This window comes from Desmodus rotundus, chromosome 3, assembly GCF_022682495.2.
Source record: "Desmodus rotundus isolate HL8 chromosome 3, HLdesRot8A.1, whole genome shotgun sequence".
Classification (NCBI taxonomy): domain Eukaryota; kingdom Metazoa; phylum Chordata; class Mammalia; order Chiroptera; family Phyllostomidae; genus Desmodus; species Desmodus rotundus.
Window position 1 is genome coordinate 63,906,329 of NC_071389.1, and position 22,619 is coordinate 63,928,947.

The 22,619-nt window shown below is 39.2% G+C and overlaps 1 pseudogene; it reads left to right on the forward strand.

Annotated features, from left to right (window-relative positions):
* Positions 1 to 220: 220 nt before the first annotated feature.
* LOC112309146 (protein FAM162A pseudogene) overlaps positions 221 to 22,619 on the forward strand; it is a 71,608-nt pseudogene continuing 49,209 nt past the window's right edge.

Below are 22,619 nucleotides of genomic sequence, written 5' to 3' on the forward strand. Positions count from 1 at the left end.
TGCAGTGAAAATAAAAGTGTGGCACAAATGCTTCAAAGATGATTGAGAATCTATTGAAAGTAATCCATGTTCTGGAAGGCCTGCAATAAGCAGAATATCTGAGAATGTTGAACGTGTACGGGCTGCAATCAATGAATCCCCAGAACTAGAAGCTGATCTGGGGATTCCAAAAACTACTGTGTCCGAGATTTTGACATAGAATCTTGGCAAGAAGCATGTCATGGCAAAATGTGTTCCATGGCTTCTGGTACCAGAGCAGAAGGAACATTGTGCTGCAGTTGCTAATGACTTGATTCAAACCATTAACAGTGAACCAGATTTCCTCAAGGAGGTCATAACTGGAGCTAAATCACGGATCTACAGCTATGATCTGGAAGCGAAGGCCCAATCGTCCCAATGGAAGTTGCCTGGTTCTCCACACCTGAAGAAGACACAGCAAAGTCACAGAAAGATCAAGACTGTGTTAACTGTGTTTTTTGATTGGAAAGGTTTGTCCCTCATGCTGTCCCCTCCAGGCCAAACAATTAATAAGCGGTACTATTCAATGTTCTTTGTTGGTTGAGAGATCAATGTGATGAGAATGGCTGCAGTTATGGGCAACTGGTGATTGGCAGCTTCATCACCACAATGTGCTCATGCATCACATCTCATGCAGAGTTTTTTGGTGAAACATCAAATCACCCAGGTGACTCAGCCCCCCTACAGCCCAGATTTGGTGCTCTGTGACTTCTGGCATTTCCAGAAGCTAAAATCACCTTTGAAAGGGAAGAGATTTCAGACTGTTGATAAGATTCAGGTAAATCTGATGGGACAGCTGATAGTGATTCCAACAATGGATTTTGCAGAATGTTTTGAAAAGTGGAAGAGACTCTGGGAGAATTGTGTGAGGTCCCAAGGTGCCTACTATGAAAGGACTAAGGCATCATTGTTCCATGTACAATGTTTCCTATATCTTGTATCTTCTTCAAGAAATGTCTCAATTTTTCATAGTACATAGCAGGATACTTTCTGGGAAGACTTCATGTATGTATGTGCATGTGTGTATATATATAGTGAACATACAAAAATTTTATCTACAGACATTATCATGGATGAGCTTCAGAAACATAATGTTAGATTAAAAAATCACATATATAGTATGGATTAATAGATCTAAAAACAAAATACAATTATTATATTATATTGCTTAGGAGGAAATAAGTGTGGCAGGCCAATGAAGACAAACAAGAATTATAGAACATAAAATTTAGGGTAGTGAATAACTCCAAGAAAACAGGAGAGGTAGAGAGGAGCTTTAAAAATGTGTTCTATGCATTCATCTGTGTGGTAGGTACAAGGTGTTTGTAGTATTTTTAGATTTTGAGCCTTACTCACGTGTTACAAATATTTCCCTGTGTGTGATACTTAATTTAGAGCATTCTTATTTTTTTTAAAGACATTTAAATGAACCAGAGTATGGGGGTGGGGAGGGGAGAAAGGGGAGAGAAAGAAGGACCAAGGCAGGCAGGCAATATTTCCTGACCTTTAATGAGGGCTAAATAAACCTGTTAAATCTACCTCTTGCAATTTTAACCAATTCTTCTGTGCTGAGGGGAGATAACCTTTTGGGGAAGGATATCACCTTTTCAGCCCTATACTTCCTAAAATGCTGTTAAAATACCTATTTAAAACTCTTTCAGATAAAGAGACACATTTGTGATGAAAGTGGCACTGAGCAGATTTCTCTCTAGAATTGGCTGAATTCCACATACAATTTATAGAGTTATACAGGTTATCAGGATCAAAAGAAATGGTCTCCAAAAGGGTTTTGGAACTTTTGTTTGAAACCATGGAATCCCTTCCCCAGGATAGCCTACCTCCTGCCTCCTGACACTCACTCAAGTTCTTAGGTGAAGCAAGCACATCAGCCTTTCACACTGAGCCCCACGACCTCTCTGCCCTGCCCTGAAAACACCGACTGGCGGTGATGCCCTCCAAAGGGGCTGGAGGCCAGAAACACGTGCAGAGGCTGGATGCAGTGCTGTTATTATTTTCTAATTGGAACAAGTGAGTTTTTTTTTTTTTTACCACCCTTTATAAAGCTGCTTTTTACTCTTATAATTATATAATTAGCAACTTTGGCACCTATTTTGCCACTTTTTAATTGTGTTGCTAAATATAATTGGAAAAACAAAGAAATACACCTAGGAAAAGGAAAATGGGAAAATAAGAAGAAAAAAGTTTTTACAAATTGTATTGCTTAGACTTAACGCTTGTGCCAGCAACTATTCCTAATAGTTACTCCAGGGACTAGCAGTGCTTCACACACACACAATTCCCGTTACAACGTCACCATTTTATACCGTAGGAATCAAAGATTTATTGAAATGCTAGGCCCCTTTCAGAGTTTGTGAAATAGCAGCAGAATGTCAGCTCATTCTCTGATCTACTTTTTCAAATATCTGACATACCTGTAGCACAGTGATTTCTTAAAAGTTTAATGTGGTGGAATAACCACACTGAAAATTAACTGTGCCTTATAGCTGTACTACGAAGTATTGGGAATCTTTTGTCCAACACTTTTGAAAGACAGCAGCCCAGGTTCTAGTGTTCGGTGGTTTTAGCTTTCCTTTCCTCAGGGAAGAGTTGAGAGGTCTTTGCAAAATTTAAACCCTCTGAGATTCTGTTTGAAAAGAGAAGGAGAGAAAGACTAGTAGCCCTACCATAGAAATTCCAACATTCTCAAGGTGTGAATATTGAGGATGGAACGGGAACACTAGCTGCAGAGGCCTGGAAGCCATGAAGAAGTCTTCAGAGAGAGGGTGTGAGAAGAGCAGAGGTAGTAGATGCCATTAGCAAAGAATTTGCTAGCCTTTGACTCGCACAGGCATGATGCATGTAGCAGTGATCACGACGGACTGAAAGCAAAAGGTTAAAGGACTCTTCCACAATTTTTTAAATTCTTGGATTGCATGGGCTCCAGGATTCTGACACATTCAAAGACACGAAAGAACCACAGAAAATTAACTGAAGTTGTGTTTCCCACCAACTCTGCTGAGTCGGCAAGATAGTAAGATGGGGAGCAGGTGTTAGAGTCAATCTGTTTTCAAAAGTCACATTGAACAGACCACATATGCTTTAGAGACCAAGTGGACTGGTAGTCAAGCGGGTTGAGTTTGTTCCTGTTGTAGAACATGGGGCATCAGAGCCGAATGGTTAAGATTATGGTCTTGGAAGCAGACAGTCCGATCTATGTTCTGCCTCTTTCTTACTCAATCTCTATGAACCAAAGTTTCTTTACCTGTAAAAAGGAGACTCAACCAATATGGGTTTCTACTAATAGGATTATTGGGAAGATTCCATGTGATAGCTGTATAAAATGTTCATATTAAATGGTCACATAATAGTGAATGCTCAATAAATATTAGTTGTCATTTTAATTATGATGCTCTATTCTGAAGTTCTGTTTTCCTAACCTATGGAAGGAGGACTGTATAAATGGCCACCTTTCTGTCTGGGCTTCTAAAAATGGCTTATCCAATTGAAGAATCAAGTCAAAAACATGTATAAAAGAAAGCTCTCCAAAGTAATTTCAGGGCTACCATTTGATAAGCATCTAAAGTCAACCATATCTATGATAATTTCCTTCATCTATATGATCCTTCAAACAGTCCTGAAAAATGCACTATACAGATTAGGAAACTGAAATCTCAAACAAATGAAGATCTGTTTGTGTCCACCGTGACTGAACAGTTAAGCCTGGCCTGAAACATGGTTACTTTGAATTCTGATAATGTTACAAAAATTATAATCTTAAATGTTTCCTTCCTGATTATAATGTTTTGTTAATAATAGTTACGAAGTAGCTTCTATGTGCCTGACTCTAGACTGGGAATTTAACTTATATTTTATTTGCATCTCATGGAAACCCAAAATGACAGAAATTCTATCTTTATTTTACATATGAAAAAATTAAGGCTTATAGAGAGATATGCAGTATAATGCAAGTGTATAGCTAAACTTAGATCTGCCCGAATTCAGACTTTCCTGCCCCCAGTCTCCAGTGTAATTTACTCTCACATAGGATGTTCCACCCCTAAGCATCTAACTAAGAGAAATGAAAATATACATCTACCCAAACTTTCACATTACTCACTATCTTAAGAGCATCATTATTCACAATAGTCAAAAATTGGAAACAACCAAAATGTCCATCAACTGATGAATGGGTAGATCAAGTGTGGAATACTGACACAAGGGAATAGTACCCCATCCCAAAAAGGAATAAACTACTTGTACATGTTCTGGCAGGAACAAACCTCAAAAGCATTATATTCAATACTAAGTTAACATTAGAGGCCACACATTATATAATTGTATTTATATCAAATGTCCAGAAAAAGAAATATATAAATATAAAAAATACATTATGGTTGCCTGGGACAGGGTGTAGAAATGGAGATTAACAGAAAATAGGTACAACAGGTCCAATCGGGGTGATGAAAAAGTTCTAAAATTGATTCATGGTGATGATTACACAACTTGGTTAATTTAATTCTATACTTGAACTATGATATGTAATGTATGCCTTTCTAAAGTTGTTTAAAAAAATATGTGTAAAAGATACAGTATTTAGCAGCACTTAAAACGCTTTGCTATTTAGTTTATCATGGGTTTCTTCTTGTTATTCTAGCTTGCTATTATCTTAAATATAGTGCAATATTATTTTTAACATCTTGTGAATTATTTAAACTAATAAATTAAAATTCTTTTAAAAGTTGTATTCCTATTATAATAAATTATTGTTATCTATTATTATTATTAAAGTAACTTTATTAATAATATTTTGTGCTACCATAATTCTATGTTACTTCAATTCATTGCCACATAGACAAAACATGATCTCCCCCCCAAAAGGAGAGTAATATTCAAAATGTGGGTCTAAAGAAAATACTGAGGGTCTTTTATTTAAAAAAATTATTTTATTGTTGTTCAAGTATAGTTGTCTGCATTTACCCACCCCCCACCATTTCCTCCCCCAACCCCAGCCATTCCCACGTTCTTCCCCTGCTTCCACACCTCCCTTGGTTTTGTCCATGTGTCCTTTATAGTTGTTCCTGCAAACCCTTCCCCTCTTGCCCCCCATTATCCCCTCCTACCTCTCCTCTGGTACTGTCAGATTGTCCTTAATTTCAATTTTTTTACTTTTAACCATATGTGTCCCCATCATCAGGTTGTTGATAACTTTCCCAGGGATCATTGACAATGATGGGGAAAACTACAACCTTCCATCCCCCTTCTGCCCTCCAACTTAGGTCTTGTAGAGTTTTTTCCTTAATATCTCAATCCACATTTTATTAATGAGGAAATCACGAGAGCAGAAGGGAGAGAGTGATAGAGCAAGTAACAAACAGATGTTTCGAGGGAGATTCTGGAAAGAAGATTCTATGTGTGTGTGTATTTCTTTAATCCTAATATTGGCTTTACTATTGAAGAAAACCTGTTGAGAGATCTTGAGCTCATTTGATTAACTGGGTTATAATTGTAATGCATTCCACAGGAATACTGTGAAATCTGTCAGTGACAGCTTAAAGCGGCCCTTTGAGATAGATGGGCAGGCTTTGTCAGGAAGAGAACAGGGCCCAGAGTAGCTGTGTGGAAAAGAAAAGGAGGGAACAGCATTGCACATAATTAAGGTTGCATTTTTCTTTATTATCTCAAGATTTGGGATATCTTATCAAGAAAATACAGGGTCCAGCAGAAGTAAGGCCTGCTTGAGTGTGGTTGGTAGGGTAATAACATGGGTGTCATAATTTATAGTTTTAATTTGAACATTTCACCTAAAATGTCATATAGTGTTCTTGAGTGTGATATTGTTATGTTATGGAATTACATGCTTATGATTTTGTAATAAAAGATTTTGTAATAAAAAAGGGCGTTATTTGTGCCACACCCTGTAGATTAGAACTTTTTTAAATAGTCCCCGATAAGAGGAGAAGACCAAGGCAAATAATGAAGCCTATGAGTAATGATATGGGGCAACATCTAGAATTTACTCTGATTTGTTGATATTTGTTCAGAATATCAAGGACTTTAATGTTGCTATTTCTTTTGTTGTTGTTCAACTTCAGTTGTCCCCATTTCCCCCCCCCCGTTACTCTCCCTCGCCCTACCCACCCACCACCTCCCACATTCAATCCTCCATCTGCCCCATTGTCTTTGCCCATGTGTCCTTTATTCATGTTACTTGGTGACTATTCTTCTTTCCCTCGTTACTTCCTTTCCCCCTCCCCTCTGGTTACTGTCAGTTTGTTATTTCCATGTCTCTGGTTATCTTTTGCTCACTTGTTTGTTTTGTAGGTTAGGTTCCACTAATGGGTGAATCATATGGTATTTATCTTTCACCCCCTGGCTTATTTCACTTAACATAATGTTCTCCAGTTCCATCCATGCTGTCGTGAAGAGTAGGAGTTCCTTCTTTCTTTCTGCTGCATAGTATTCCATTGTGTAAATGTACCACAGTTTTTTGATCCACTCATTTACTGAAGGGCACTTAGGCTGTTTCCAGCACTTGGCTATTGTAAATTGTGCTGCTATGAACATTGGGGTACATAGGTTCTCTTGAATTGGTGTTCCAGGACTATTTCTAATATAATCTTTGACTATGAGCATCCCATAGATTTCTAGTTCTGAAGCTTCATCAGGATAGATGGCAGGGGCTCTCTCCTTGTTCTATAGCAAATGCCTAGTATATATAGTGGGTACTCCATAAATTTGTGTGGAAAATTGAACAAATCACATGAAGAGTCTGAATGTTCCATGAGAAGGTGGGTGCACAACTCAAGGTTCAGGGATGCCTTGCTTTAGAGGCCTACTATCATTATGTCACAAAACCCTTTTCTTAGTTTATGGGGATGGGATTTCAGCTCCTGCCTCTGAAACTAAAGTCTCAGGGGACAGACTCTTTCCATGCTACCAAAGAGTAACAGTGAGCTGTGGGCAGTCTGGGCTTAGCCTGTTCAGACTGAAGGCATGATGATCCCACTTTGTTATTTTTTACTGAAATATGTTATTTAGTCACTGATCAATTGACATTAAAATTCAGGAAATAAGAGGACACAATTTGACTTACTTCTGAATAAAATATCATAGTTACAGTTAATATTCTTTATCTACTGTAGGTATAAAAAGAGCTAAAAGAATCCTATTTCAACAGTTGATTAGAATAAAATTATGTTTCTTTTTGCTTCTTCTTGCAAGTTCCCTCCATTTTTTGTCATAGAAATAATAAATAAAATTATGTATACTAAGGAAAGGAGAGAATTATGTGCCCTGTGTGTGTGTGTGTCTGTTGAGAGGAATGAGGAAATGCCACACTTAAAAAAATATTCTTGATACCAGTTTAAAAAAAGGCCTTAATTACATTCTAGACCAACTGACATTTACATGCATCGGACCAACTGGGTAAAATTAAAGCTTGAACTTAATAGATATTAAATAACAATAATAAAATAATTGGAGGCTTTAGATTTTAATGAGGGGTCATTAGTTGCTCTTTCTATCAATATAATGGGCTATAAAGATGAGCTCTTGCTCAGTTATAATTATTAAGGACCATTTTCCCCCCTAAAAAATACAATGCCTGAAGAGGCTCTGTGGAAATTCTCATCTGGTTCATGACATCCTGACATCTTGGCTGAGAAAGCCAACAGGGAATGTCTGCATTTTGCGTTTTAAGACCCGACCCTCACCTGGTCTTACCATATCACAATTTGAAGATTTGTCTCCTTATCTCTCTTCTATGAGCCGCCAAGAAAATTTACCTGGATGAATGCCACAATTTTGTCTTGACATTTAACATGTAGTAAATGGAAAAAAATATTATGTTTGGGGAAAGCAGAGGAAACACATGTAGAAGTTTAAGTCACACATTGGCATTGAAGGTCAAAACCCAATGTCTTCAGTTCTTGCTGAAACATATCTGGAGAAGCACATGAATAGACTAACATGTTTTTGAGAGGGTGAGAACAATAGTAAGAGGTTTGGCAAATATGTTATGAGGAAAACAGAATTAAATTCTGGGTTATGAACACAGAAGACTTACAGGGTCCAAGCAAGTAATAACTGTGAGCCAAACAGGCCAGGTATAAAGAACAGTTTTTAATCCTTATAGAATTATTCTCACTCCTATTTTTCTTGCGAATGCAGACTTCTCAGTCCTTTTTTCTCCATCTACCCTTTGATAGGAAAATGGGTCCAAGAATATTAACTTTTGTCTTAAGGAAAATAAAAATGTAAGTAGGATGATGAATTGTTGAGAGGGCCCCAAGTAAGGGAGAAGACCACCTAATGGAGCAATGGCTGCTTGGCTGACTTCGAAGCTCTGCAGGAAAGTGCGTAAAGTACCTTAGAGAGTAGCACTGTCATGAGAAGATGGGGATCCACCACCCAACTTTTAAATATTAACTCTATTTTAATTAAAAAGAAAAAATAGTTATTTGAAGGCCAATATTGTGCAAGTGAAGTCAATCACATCTGTGGGACAAATTTGGCCACAGGCATCAATGGCATCTCTGAAAAATGGACTATAAAAGAGAAAATTCAGAGTTACAAATATGAAAAAGTGCCTATCAAAATAGACTAGACTTATTCTGCATCACAGTAGAAGAAAGAAGTAGCCCAATGGATGAAAGTTACCAAAAGGAATATTTCAGTGCCTCAGGAATAAAAAAAAGTCTACAAAGTCAAATTTCTGAGTAAAATTGGTTGGCTCACGAAATGACAAGCACTCTGTGATGATTTATTTTGTGGACTAGGTCAAACAGGCTAAGTGATGTCCAGATACCTGGTAAAACATTTCTGGGTGTACCTCTGGTAGTGTCTCAGTAGACTGAATAAAGAAGATAACCCTCCCCAAGGTAGGTGGGCATCATTGGACCCTTTCAGGGCTTGAATAGAACAAAAAGGTAGAGGCAGTGTCAATTCACTCTCTCTGAACTAAGAAATCCATCTTCTCCTGCCCTTGGACATCAGTCTTCTGGGTCTCCCATTTTCAGACTTAAATGGGATCTTACATCATTGGCCCTGGATTCTCAGGTCTTCAGACTTCGTGCTGAATTTCATCACTAGTTTTCCTGGTTTGCTAGCTCACAGACAGCAGAGTGTGGGATTTCTAAGCCTCCATAACCAGGTAAGCCAATTCCTAAAATAGATCTCATATGTATATTCCATTGTCTGGAGAACTTTGAATAATGTACCCCACCCTTTGCTTCAAGCTGAATGATTGTCAGTCAGAGATGTTGCTCAGGAAACTATTTTTGGTTCCTCTGTGAGTACCCTAAGATCCCTTTTAACCAGAAAAGTCCATGATGTTTTGCCCTGACTTAGCAGTTAAACAAGGAAAAGTACGTAGCATACACAGATCCTTAATATTTAAAAATTATTTAATTAACACTGAATCAATTTGAGTAATATTTATATCTTCGCCCCCTCAGAAGTAAGACTGCTTGCACTGGAATTGAGGCTTTACATTATTAATGCTGTAACCTTGAAAAAGTTACTTAAGTTCTATGGTGTTATGTATACTAGTCTGCAAAATGGGTTTAGTAATAGAATCTCTTTGACAGTGTTATTGGGTAGATTACATTAAATGATACGTATAAAATGCTTAAAATAATGCCTGTAACATAGCAATTGCTTGATAAATCCGGACAAGTATATGAAAAGACTGAAGTGTGTCTGAGAGCATGAGAACAATAGTAAGGGGTAGGGCAAACATGAGGAAGAAGTAAAATATCAGCAGCAACCATTGTAGCAACGGCAGTGGTAGTCACAGGATACTTACATTGAAATAGAAATGTTTTCAATTTAAGCACTGTCATGTGATTCAATCAGACTGTAAGCTCTATGAGACCAGAGACTATGCCTGTCTTATTCTTTGTGGTATCTCCAGTTCTAGCCCTATAGCTATTGAAATCCCAGGTTCAACTGAGTCTTTATAAGCCTAAGTTTGGTGAGGCTAACGTTGAAAATAACCATGGTGTACTCAGGTTTTAAAATATGTAAACAGCTTGTGCTTGCCTGATTTGAACTGCAGTTTAGCAGATTCTTCACATTCCTGGTAAATATATCTCAAAACTTTGAAAATCCTTATTTTTGTGGACATCAATAAAACATTGTTTTGTGAAATCTAGTTGAAAAATATAAGAGCCCCCTCAGACCTGATTAGAGTGGTCCAGTTGGGCCCATTTACTCATAATAAGTGGGAATCAAGAGTACATCTTCAGAAAATCACAAATCGCTGGGATGATAATAATAAAAATTTGTGAAGCCCAGTAAGTCCCCATTAACTGATCAGAATGGACACCAGCCAAACAGAAAAGATGCCATCCGCGACCAACAGCAGAGATAAACTTAAGGGTACTGGGCAAATATCAACTCTGCAAATCACAGGCTTGGCTTTCTGGGTCATTCATTCATAAAAAAGGCATAATCTTAACTGTTAGGTTGTCAAACGTCACAGCTCTCACTCTCTTGTTTAATCACACGTACTTACACGGTTATAGAGTTCTACAGTAACTTTCAACATGCAGTACCTCAAGAACACACTGCCACTATTATATTTTTATCTGAACAGGTTATAGGGCTGCACTGATGCCCTCACCAAAGAGCTGTTCCAAGATCTGAAAATGTAGACTATGTTTTGCTTGGGGCACGTTCTCAATCTTGACCTGGGGTTCTCTATGTCCAGTCCAAGAGATACTAGTTTAGAAGAGCAGAGATTTCTATTTTCCCTCAGCAGGTCCAGAGTGTCCTGTACCTTCTAAAGTACTTTGTTAGGACTTAAATCAACACTCTAATTATAGGCAAGAGGAAAGAACATTAAGAAGCCAATGCCGAGGCTGATTGGAGAAAGCTGGTTCTTCTCCTGAAAGAGAGCTGCATAAACTGCTCAGATCTGCTGCCTTCGTCAATGTTGAGGCACTTAAGGAAAATGAGAGCTTCATCCCACCCTTGATCCTCGACATTTGAGTTAGCATCATTGTTTCCTTTTCTAATTTTGGAAACCCAACAGGGGATTTATGAGGGACATATAGAGGAAGAGATCTGTGGCACTAGGAGAGGTAATATGGACAATTCCTATCCCTAACAGATGTTTCACTTGGGGTTATTAATATAAATTGAGATATTGTCAACATATGTTCTGTGTTTACCAAAACCTTCACCAACTGAGCTCAAGATCTATGTTGCAGACAGGACTAGACACAGAATTAAAAGCATTTAACATTCTCCGTTTCAATCTATTTTGAAAATCAGTTCAGGTTCTAGGAAATTGAATCATTGCTAACCAGAGTCTCATAAACTCTGGTCCTCGGCCCACCTCAGAATCCTCTGATTATTAAACATGGAGATTAAAAACTGTCAAACAAGGACTATTGATCTACCAGGGACTATATCTTATCAATTTTTATATCCCTAACTTCCAGCTAATTGCTTAGCCTATAGTAACTGCTCAATAAGCTTGTGTAACATGACTTATTAATTAATGAGATCCTGGGATAGATCAGTTGAGTGGGATTAAATTAACCAGGGATTTTCTTTTATCTTCCTCCCCACTGATCCTCAGTTGGCAGGAATAAAATAGTTGGAAAAACACAAGTCAAAACATTTTCCACAGTTCCCTTTAGGCTTCCAAATTTCCATCAAGTCAGTAATCTTTAAGCAATGAAGTTAGTGTTGGAGCAGTTTTCTGCTGGCTAGAACTCAAAAGAACCTAAATGGTCTAGAATTAAAGCTTAAATCTCAGACAAATAAGAAAATATTCAACATCTGATGATGATTGAGGAAAGCAAGTCTGTGGAGGAGATACAGAAGTACAGTGCGAGATGAAGAGCAGAGAAAGGACAAGAACATTTGTCACAGGCATGCACACAACTGTCGTGGGTAACTGTCCAGGGCTGGCTGGACCATGGAAAGAGGAGACGGTACCTGACATGATGTAGTTTGGGTGTCAAAACCCCTCTGAAACTCCAAAGCATCTCTTCTATTAGCCTTTCTTATTCGAGCATCAAGAATCAGAATATTATCAGAATACCTAACCAGTGAGTCCCATCTAGGTTCCATACAACTGGAGCTTACTCAATTTAACATGAAAGGCTGGTTAAACCAAATTTTTATTGTATGCCATCTTAGGATCCTCACTACTCCAATGGGCAGGTTAACAGACTCCCCAGAGCCTGCAAGTGACATATTTTGTCCATGTGGAGACAAACAGAGGTTGGTTTTCTCAATTTAAAAGCACGTTAGGGGGGTATGCCAACAAGGTTGATAAGGGAGTAGATAGAGTGAGGGAGCATCAGGCACCCTGAAACACCAGCTAGCCAGCAGCTGCTATCATGAATGCCACTTTATGATTTTACTGGTTTCATACTAGCATCGCTTATGAATGACATTGCTCACACCCCTGGGAGGCAGCACAAAACACAGGCCTAAATCCTCATTCTGAGCTTCTTAATTTGAGCAAACCAACACCTGTTTGTCTTCTAAGAAAAGGGGGAGGGAAAAGAAGACAGACTGGCCACTGGTGGTGTGTTAACAACAAATCCCACTAAAGACAACAGTGAACTAAGAAGAAACTGATCGTGTGTTATCCGGAAAAAAAGGTTATTTAATAACAGGCCCCCTTCCCTACGGGGCAGCCTCTGCTGGCTTTTCTCCCCATATGCCTTTTCTCTTGCAGAGCTCTACAGTTTGACTCCTCCAGGGTGTAATATACATGAGGAGAGCCAAGAAAGTGGCATTTGACATTTTCTCTAGAAGACAATGTATTTGAATGGATCGTAACACATCGTTGGTGGGTCCTCTCCCCCATGCATACACAGAGTCGTATGCCAAATACAGAAAGACCCAAGGGCAGGCCATGTTCAGGAACATTGACTTAAAAGCTCCTTATTTTTTTTTTTAAAAAGAAAAGCCAAAATTTATCTTTTTTAGCTCTGTGTCCCATCTGATCCAAATCCAAGAACACAAATTAGGTCATAAAACAAGTAAAACACACCAGCATTGGAGAATGAGAGAACCAGAGACATTTATCAGGAGACATGTGCACTGATGGCCAAGAAACCACAGTCCAGCCCTTAGCACTGGTGCTTCCCTCCATTAACTGGGAGGAGGGGCTGAGGAGGGTCGTCCCTCCTCCCTGGGAGACCATCATCTGTGATGTCTTCCACGTCACAGATGAGCATTTTCGCTCCTTCCTCAGCACTGCTCAGCCTTCTCTGGCCTGGTCTGGTCTGACCTGGACTTGCCTTCAGTCTCAGCAAACTCACTGTGCTCTGCTTTTCTTACTACCTTCACTTGATAACACAAATGCCTCCTGTGTATGAAAGGCTCATGTATATGGTTACAAACTAGGTTTAAAAAGAAAGAAGTGAAGGAATTAAACATACATACATATGTGTGTGTGTGTGTGATATAACAAAAAGACACAGACAACAGTGTGGTGACAGCCGGAGTAAAAAGGGGGTGAGGGGTAGGTGGAGGTGGGCAAAGGAGGGAAAATGAGGATGAAAAGAGACTTTGCTTGGGGTGATGGGTGCAGATAACATTTTATTGAGTTGTGCACTTGAAACCTATATGGTTTTGTGAACCAAAGTCACCCCAATAAATTCAATAAAAAATAAAATAAATAAATCAAAAGGAAGAAGCAGGATTTTGTCTACTCGAATAGGGATTGTCATCATCCAAAGTCTTTTATTAAGACTCTTCTCTCCGCACAGCTCCTAACAATTCACTCCTCTCCTAAATCCTTCTTTATTCTTTTATTTATTGGACTGACCTATTTTAGCTGCAGTGCATGTAATAAGTGGGCTATGAAAAAAGAAACTTAGTTGTCTGGGAACCACTTAGTTCATTAAAAAAACACTTCTGTTAATTTTCTCTTAAAACTCTTGCTGAATGGGGCTAGCACCTGACTAGTGAAAAAATAACACACATTTAAAAAAAATTGAAGTTCTCTGTTGAACTAGGAATTATACAAACAAATGAAAATAACATTTATTGAGCATCTACTACATGACAGATTTATTTTTTAAAGATTTTATTTATTTTTAGAGAGAGGGGAAGGGAAAGAGAAAGAGAGGAAGAGAAACATTAATGTGTAGTTGCCTCTCGCACGCCCCCTACTGAGGACCTGGTCCACAACCCAGGCATGTGCCCTGACTGGGAATTGAACCAGCGACCCTTTGGTTCTCAGGCTTGCGCTCAAAGCACTGAGCTACACCAGCCAGGGCTGAGCTTTTTATATACCTGATCATTGCCTCTTCACCGAAACTCTCAGGGAGGCATTGTTCCCTCTTATGGACGAGAACAATGAGGCTGGCAGTGAATGGTAAGTAGAGTTAGAATTCATACAAAGGTCCATGTCATTCACGCTGCTAAAACTGGGCACTTAATAAAGGCTAAATCTATTATCCAGAGTCTGACTCTATAGCTTGTGCTCACCACACTTTAACAACTTTTTATTTAAGCTCCCCCTGTGTATTTCCATCGCCCCCATGCTGAAGGCCCTTTTTGACTTGGCCTCCAACTACCTCTCAACCCTCACTGTACATCATTCATCCAATCCAGACCCCTACCCAACTCCACGTAGTTTTCTGAACAGGAAATTCTACTTCATAGTTTCATAGCTTTGAGCAGCTATTCTTTCTATCAAAACAACTTCTCTCCATATACACCCAGAAAATCCCTATTCTTATTCAACAGCTTGTGCTACCCACTGTGTCAAGTTCTACCCTGACCTATTTACCACCAGGAAGTTAGATCATCCCTTTATCATGTCTCCATATTAAGGAGTTAACTTATGTCATTTATGAGATTATGACTCTTCCAGGTTATCTTAACAATAATAGCATCCATAGGGCCTGGCATAATCTGATACATAGTAAAACCTCACTAAAAATTTGTTGAACAAATACATGATTCTATAACACAGAGCCCAAAGAATTGACTTCTATCAATCTTTAAAACTCATATTATATAATGCATCATAACTTTATTAGTTTTTTTTAATTGTTCCTAACTCTGTTTTTCTATTTTGCCAATTCTGTCACCAGCCAGCAATCCCAGTTAATGCTGACCTTGTTATTTTTGTTTCTGTGGCCTCGGCACACTTTCCGATATGCTTCTATCATACATACCCTGGGCCACCTTTTCAATTCCCCTGACTTCGGCCATCTCAGTGCTTCATCCTGGCTTTCATGGCAGATGTGAACTCCCAACACTGGTATGGCAACAATTTAAATTTTCTCCCTAACTCCCCTGTTTAAGCAATGCCAGTGAAAATCAATTCAACGGGGGTGGGGTGGGGGTGGGGGTGGGGGTGGAAGGCTGTTCATGCAGATGCAGCAAGAGATATAAGAACAGCCATTCCCAGATGGGAACAAGTGTTCCTAGCATTGGGTTGCTCACCTTCTGGCCCCAGGTTAACAGGGACTCTGGGTGCGCAATCAGGTTTCCAGGCTTCCCAGTCCCCAAGTGCAGCAGAGCATCACAGCCCGTCTCATCTCCTCCCCGGCAGATAAAACATGCTTTTGCCTCTAATTAAAAAGATTAATAAAGGAATAGGACACATCAGGTTCACATCAATCATTGCCCATGTGGTTCTTATTACTGTAATTAAAAGTTATCTTCCCCAAATTTCGGGATGAAAGTGCAATGATCTACAATTGAAAACATATTGTAAGTTTGACATCCTTTAACTTCATTCATTTTCCTTCTTCACAAAGAGTGGCAAGGCAATGTTCTTATGGTTGATACGTTTAGAGGTGTTCTTAATAGCAATATATCAGTGAAAAATGCACTTCCTTATTTTCTGAAACACTAGGACAGAGGTTCATTTCCCTTTTGTATTCAAAATGAATGATTGCTTATTTTTATAATCCCTATGTTCGTATTTTCTTTTTGCTCAGCTATCAGAGCCCTTGAAAATTCTGATATGAAAGGCACTTTTAATGACAAATTAAAATTTTACTAAAGGCTCCACTACTTTGCTAGGGCTCAAACAAAACAAACTTGAGGTTTAGAGAATTTATATCTCCCAGAATGCATCAGCTTCCCCAAAATAACACAAAGCACTAATGTACCCTGGCCCCTGGCTTCACTTGGAAATGTGTGTGATTCTGGGGACACTGGGTCCTTTTATACAATCTGCAGGAGCAGAGTCAACCCTGGGTCAATTTCTGGGGGGTTAGCAATTCAGTTTCAACACAATCAAGTTTTATTAAGAACCCACAGGTCAACCAGGCACCAGGGGCTCCCAAGTTTATTAGGCTGCAGCCAGGGTGGAAACCGCTGAAGATATGGAAGGCAGTTCAGAAAGTTCTTCCTTTATATCTTCTTTGTGGGTATGAGGTCTTCAGGCAAAAATGATCCTCCTAGTAGGCCAGTTTTCTCTCAAAGTTCCTGGCTTTTCCTATGCCATTGAAAATTCCTTCCTCTTTTCCGAAACTACAGCTCTTACTGGCATTCTTCCTCTCCCCAGCTCTGCCACATCCTGGTTACTAGGACCCTTCACTGGTTGAAATGCATGAGCATTGCCTTTTCTCGAGGCTCTCAGCCTTCCGACCCAGGGCTCTGTCTTCTCTCTGTTTCTCTTATCTGTGTCAAAGCAGGGGGCTTGTAACATTCTTTGCACATCTCACATCTGCACAGTTCAAAGCAGGAACCTGTAGCCTCTGTGTTTTTATTTTTTCTTATCTATCAAGGCTTTCCTGTGCAAACAAGGGCCTCGGCAGCTACACGTACATGGCTCCCTCATAGCTCAACTTAATACACTCCCAGAAAGGGCTGGACACTTCTGTAGTCCAGTTTCTTAGTTCTATGAGAAAGTGCATACAATCACATCATGCAGGCAATCCACTACCTAAAAACCTTACTATTTTTAGTGTATTGAAATCTAATCCCACCAGGGTTCATTGCATTGAACCAAAGTCCTCATCCTCAAGAATGTCACAGCCTCTTCCAAAACATTCAAGTCTGCATGGAGCCACATTCTGAGACTACAGTACTTCCTTTCCTAAAATCTGGTGGCATGTATACTTTCCGTGATTCGCATGGCACTAAGTAGAGTGTTCTTTGTATCTTGACTCTTTTGTTCAATTCTTTCTCACCTAGATTGTGCGTCTCTAGAGGCTGGGAGATCTGTCTTTTCTCATTTTGGTTCTCAGCACCTCTCAGAATGTTCTCACATTGCAGGTACTCAGAGAATGTTCAGAAGGATGATGCCGTTTAGAGATTCCCACAGTGGGTAAAGTCAGAGCGTTCCGGAGTCAGGCCCAGCAGGTAGTAAGCGTGCACATGGAAATGCTTGTAGTTGTGGATAATTAATACCCTTCTGCTATGCCTGCCTGTGTCAGAGGCTGTCATCTTGGCCCCCCTCAGATTTCTCAGAAGCTGATCATCTGTGCTCAGGGCTTCTCTTGCCTGTGCCAATTTACTCAGGCAATGGGGCAAAGGATGGGGTCAGAATCTCCAGAGAAAGAATCTCCATTTACCAAAACAGCACTTAGAAAATTGCTCTGCTGACAGCCAACAGCTGCTTTTACAGGGTGCAATCTTAAAGGACCCAATTAAAATGTTCACCAGGGCAGTCAAACTCTGCAGCTTTCTGAAGAAATGTCCTGGGTGCTGGTCCCTCTGCCAAACACATGGGGCATGGCCCAAACCCCAGGACAGAGAGCTAAACATTGGGATGGAGGACATCTTTTCAGCTCAGAACTGAGGGTTCATAGTTTGGGTCCAGGGCTACATGAAAGGACCGATCTATATATGGAATGTAGAGACAGAAGCCAAATATGCAGAAAGAGAAAGAGAGAGGGAAAAAAAAAACCCCAAGACACTCTATAGTGCCAAAAAACAATGAAGGGGCTCTGTAGTGTCAAATACTGAAAACGCTCAGAGTCCATTCTCAGAAACAGTTTGTGTTAACTCACCACCCGCTGATACCCCTATAGTTCTCTACTGAGGAGCTTGCCTGTATTGAAAGTTAAAGTTTCCGAGGAGAGCCATACATTTCAAATACTGTAGATCTGCAAACACTTTCAATGAAAACATATCATTTGAGACCACAGATATTTTCCACATTTTCCTTTGTTCCTCTTGGATACTTTTCTAACTTATGTTTGATTTCATCACTTTTTAAGACCAGAAAAACATTATCAGTGGGACAGTGAGAGCACCAGCCCAAAAGAATACTCAGAAACAAGCAACAGAAGCACATTGTTTGGGCTGCAGATCCTTTTTTTACTTTTCCATATGTTGGGCTACATGGAGCTAGTGATAAGGCAGAGTGTCTGTCACTGCGGCAACTACTCTGGAGGCTCTTGGAGGAAAAAAAATACAGCACAACACATTGGTTGGAAATGGAAATGGACGTTTGGATGAAATGTTTTGTAGGTAAAGGCCTTGCTTTCCAACTAGTCTGCAAAATGCTGAGACAGTGCCACGTACCTATCATCCATAATGCATGGTTTATTTTTAGTATACATTTACATACAAAGTTAATGCTAAGTCCTCGATGAACACTTCTTTCCAAAAAAGTTTACTGGCTGTTGCAGAGATACAATCTCCATTTAAATGGCATCCGGTGCGCTTTGCATCGGTGGCTGGTCATGCATTTTAAAGACGGCTTCTTCCACCCTGTTTGAAAAAGGAGTTCCACCCTCAAAAACCAAGAGCAAACGAACGATGCTTTATCTTATATCATGCCTGACCCAAGATTCACTTCTTTTTATCCCTTTCCTTCTTTATCATCTGATAAGTGACATCTACAATTCTGTATAACTTTCCATGTTATATATTGAAAACAGACACATATTGAACACAGGTACGTACTAAAGACATGCCATAGTTCAATTCACAGAGAATAATGCACAAAGAAAAGGCAAAAGAGGTGGGAACTTTAAACAGAACCTGAGAAAAATCCCTCTTCCCGAAGGGACAGTAGTAATACATAAGGAGATGAGTAGTTATTGGACTATTACCATAACCTGCCATGTTATGAAATGAGTTTAGTTCTAGAGTAGGCCTACAGCAGGTTCAGAATTTTGTAGATGTCCAATATAGGCTTACTACAGAGCAACGCAAGAGATGCCTAGTAGACCCCAGGGCCATGTCAGAAACTCAACATCAAGCCAAAATGACTCACGGCAAGGTCGGAGAATCGGGGGCCAGCCTGAGTGTGCACTGCTCACGTGGGGACAAGGTTTTAACCTGGAAGACTTTCCACACCTGCTCTGATCAACTCAAGACTGATTTTCCAAAGCTGACCTAGAATAGACTGGCCTCCGGGCTTTGTGAAAAATAGTCAGAGATGTTTCATATAATCACACTTCGTCTTGGTGATTTAAAATAACCTCTAAATTGTTGAGCCGGTGTTTAGAGAAATGGATGGGATGGGCTATCGAGGGTTTAGTACTTAAAGAAATGTTGCAAAATCTATGTGGTGAGTGCAGCTAAGAATTCAGATCCTTGAGGTAGCTTTTCTAAACTTTACAACAGCCCAGAATTTGGTTTTAAGTTAGAACGAGAAAGCCGCGTAGGAACAATATTTCTTGTAAATTACTCCATGCTATGAGATTACATGGGGAGCAGATGAAGGTGGAATAATAGAGTTCAAAATATTGTATTTCAAGAACAAGAAATAGTGTTTAGCAGGCCTTTTGAATATCTTGAACAAGTCTAAAAGCAAAAAACAAGAGCCTAGCCTAAACATTAAACATTAGGGGAAGATTATTTGTTCCGACCCCTGTTTTATGTTACACAAAGAAATAATAAACAAGGGTGCTGGATTTGCGACAGAGTATGCACTCTGCTTTATGAATATAGATGCAAATGTGAGGTGGTAATCATCAGTGTTTACCATTTTACCATCATGATATAGTCTGCAGCTTGGAGGCAAACTGCCTTAGAAAAATGAGCCTCTCCAGGTTCTCCATTCTCCCTGAGAGGAACCACAGGACCAAAGCAGGCTTTTTCCTTGAGGTTTCTAGTCAGAGCATCAATAACTAAGTGTCCAGTAGTGAAGGGACCCCAGAGCAAACTCCTCATGGCCTGGGCAACATGAACCCTCATCATTTTGGTGATGCCGTTTGGAGAGAGCTTTGCTATGTGCTGCCCATGTTTCATTTTCAGCCGATTTGCTGTGACTCATTTGAATGATCAGGGACAACAGTCAGCTCCTGAAATGCAAGCATGTCATGTCATTAATTGGAATGGGCCTGGAAGGGCTGGAAATGGTATTGGTTTCATCACTTCCTAGCTGGTGGTGGTGGTCAGAGAGTATGGAAGGTAGAATAATTACAAAGAAACTGGAAGCTAGTTTAGTTAATACTTTCTTTTCCACTCCTGCTCTTCTTTTTCCTCCTGCAATTTCTGAGCAAAGGATTTTCTTATGCTTTAAACAAATCATAACTATAACAAATGTTATTTAGGAGTGCTGTTCTAAATAATTTGTCATGCATCAACCAATTTACACATTACAAACTTCCTGTATGGTAAGTATTTTACAAATAAAAGTGGCAAGCTCAGAGAGGTTATGTAATCGTCTGAGGTCACATAGCCAATGAAAAGACCCAGGCTTTATAAATCAAAAGCTGTTAACCACTATGCTATAATTGATTTTAATGAGCCACACTGATGTTAACTCCCAAATTGATGTTTCTCAAATTTGTCCTCTCATTTCTACTTCTGTTTATCTATCATCACAACCTATTTTTTTTAACCTGACTACCACTTTTATTTCCTTATTCTATTAAATTATTTTTAATTAAATTTATTTTGCTTTCATAATTATGCTAATGTCTTGATTAGACAATATCTGCCATTTCTATGGGTAAATGACTGAAAAATAGTCAGTGGGCAGGGGCCACTTTCCATCCCCAGGAGCCTGTCTACAATTTTGCATTATAACTTTGAATTGTTTTCTCAGAGTGGCACCTCTAATTCTATTCCAAGCCCAAAAGATTCAGATCCATCTTCTCTATGGAAAGCAACTTCTGGGAAGATGCAGAAAGGTAGACAATGGTGGAAGAAAATACGTTATGATGTCTCTGGACTTGAAAGTCAATAAAAAAGAAAATGAATATAAAAGACAAGACAAGACTGAAGTGGAGGTCAGGAAGCACTACAGCTCTAAGAATAAAGCAAAGAGAAAACCAATGAGAACAAAAGGAATATAAAGTAGAAAAGGTCCATATTGAAGATCAATGACTAATGAAAAGAATAAGGTGAGATTCATTTATTATTCTTTCAACAAACATGTGTTGAGCACCTATTATCTAGAACTAGGATACAATAAACAATCAGATTAACTCTTTGTCCTTCTATGGAGCCCATAGTTTTGGGGGGAAGATAGATATTGACCAAATAACTATAAAGTTTGAAGAGTGTTTTAAGGCTCTACGCCACACTTTAGAATCTGAAAACTGCAGTACTAATAGAAGTTTTCTGGGCAGAGATTAGGGGGATAAATGATAAAAGAACTTCATAAAAATGTCAAAAATTATAATAATGCCCTTTATCTCCTTCAGTTCAGCTAGCATAGTTTATCAAGCAGTTCATTGAATTTCCACCATATTCGATTGTTCCTTTTTTATAACCATCTTCTACAGAGGATGCTGAAGTCTGTTTAGGGATCATACCTCTGACAATTTAGAAAAGAAGATGGCAGCGTGTCTGTGTAATTTTTTCTTTTGCCACTAAAACATCTGACATATTTGGGTGCACAATAAGCAAACACAGATGTGAATAAAGCAAAATAACAGAAGGAAGTAATGACAGAAAACTGAAAGTGAAAAGGCCACGCAGCAGATTTCACAAATGATTTGAACACCCAAGGTCAGAGCGTATGGACCCTATGGTTAGGCTCTCACACCAAGATCATATTACAGGAAATAAGTTCTGGAGGAGAATTAAAAAGGAGCACAAGAGGGTAACCAAGATCAAAACATCTTGGTATGTGAGAGTCAGTAACTGAGCTCTATGGAAAGAGGAAACGAACGCTGAGCATAAAGTTGTATTCCTCATCCTGAGCCTCGGAAGACCTGCAGTTAGTTACGTGGCTGTGAAAATGATAGATGCAAGGTCAAAACTCAATGAAATATAGAGGTATTGGAACCAATGTTGTTGCATGCGGAGTAATTTAAGAAGTGATTACCAAAGACAGCAGGAGGTGATGTACATGTGCATATCCTAACCAAGAGGATGGGGTTGACACACACTGGTCTACAATGAATACCAACAGTGAGAAAGGAGAGAGAAAGCCCCTCTGCCTTCATTTCTTACTGCAAGCCTTTTTGTATTTTGGATGGTGAAGTAAACAGTATATACAAGGCAGTTATGAACATTACCAGCTTGTAAGCGCTAGTGATAAAAGTCAACAAACTGACAAACAGATATGAAAACCAGGAAGGAAAATGGGGGCAGAGAAAGTGAACCAGGTATTGTTCCTCTTATAAGATCGACAAGAAATGTACAGTGAAATCAACGGAAATATCTCACAAATTAACAGACTCCTTTTTCTATGTTCTGAAATGAAGAATTTTCTATGGTACAGCTAAGAGAGTTGTATAAAAGTTCCAGAA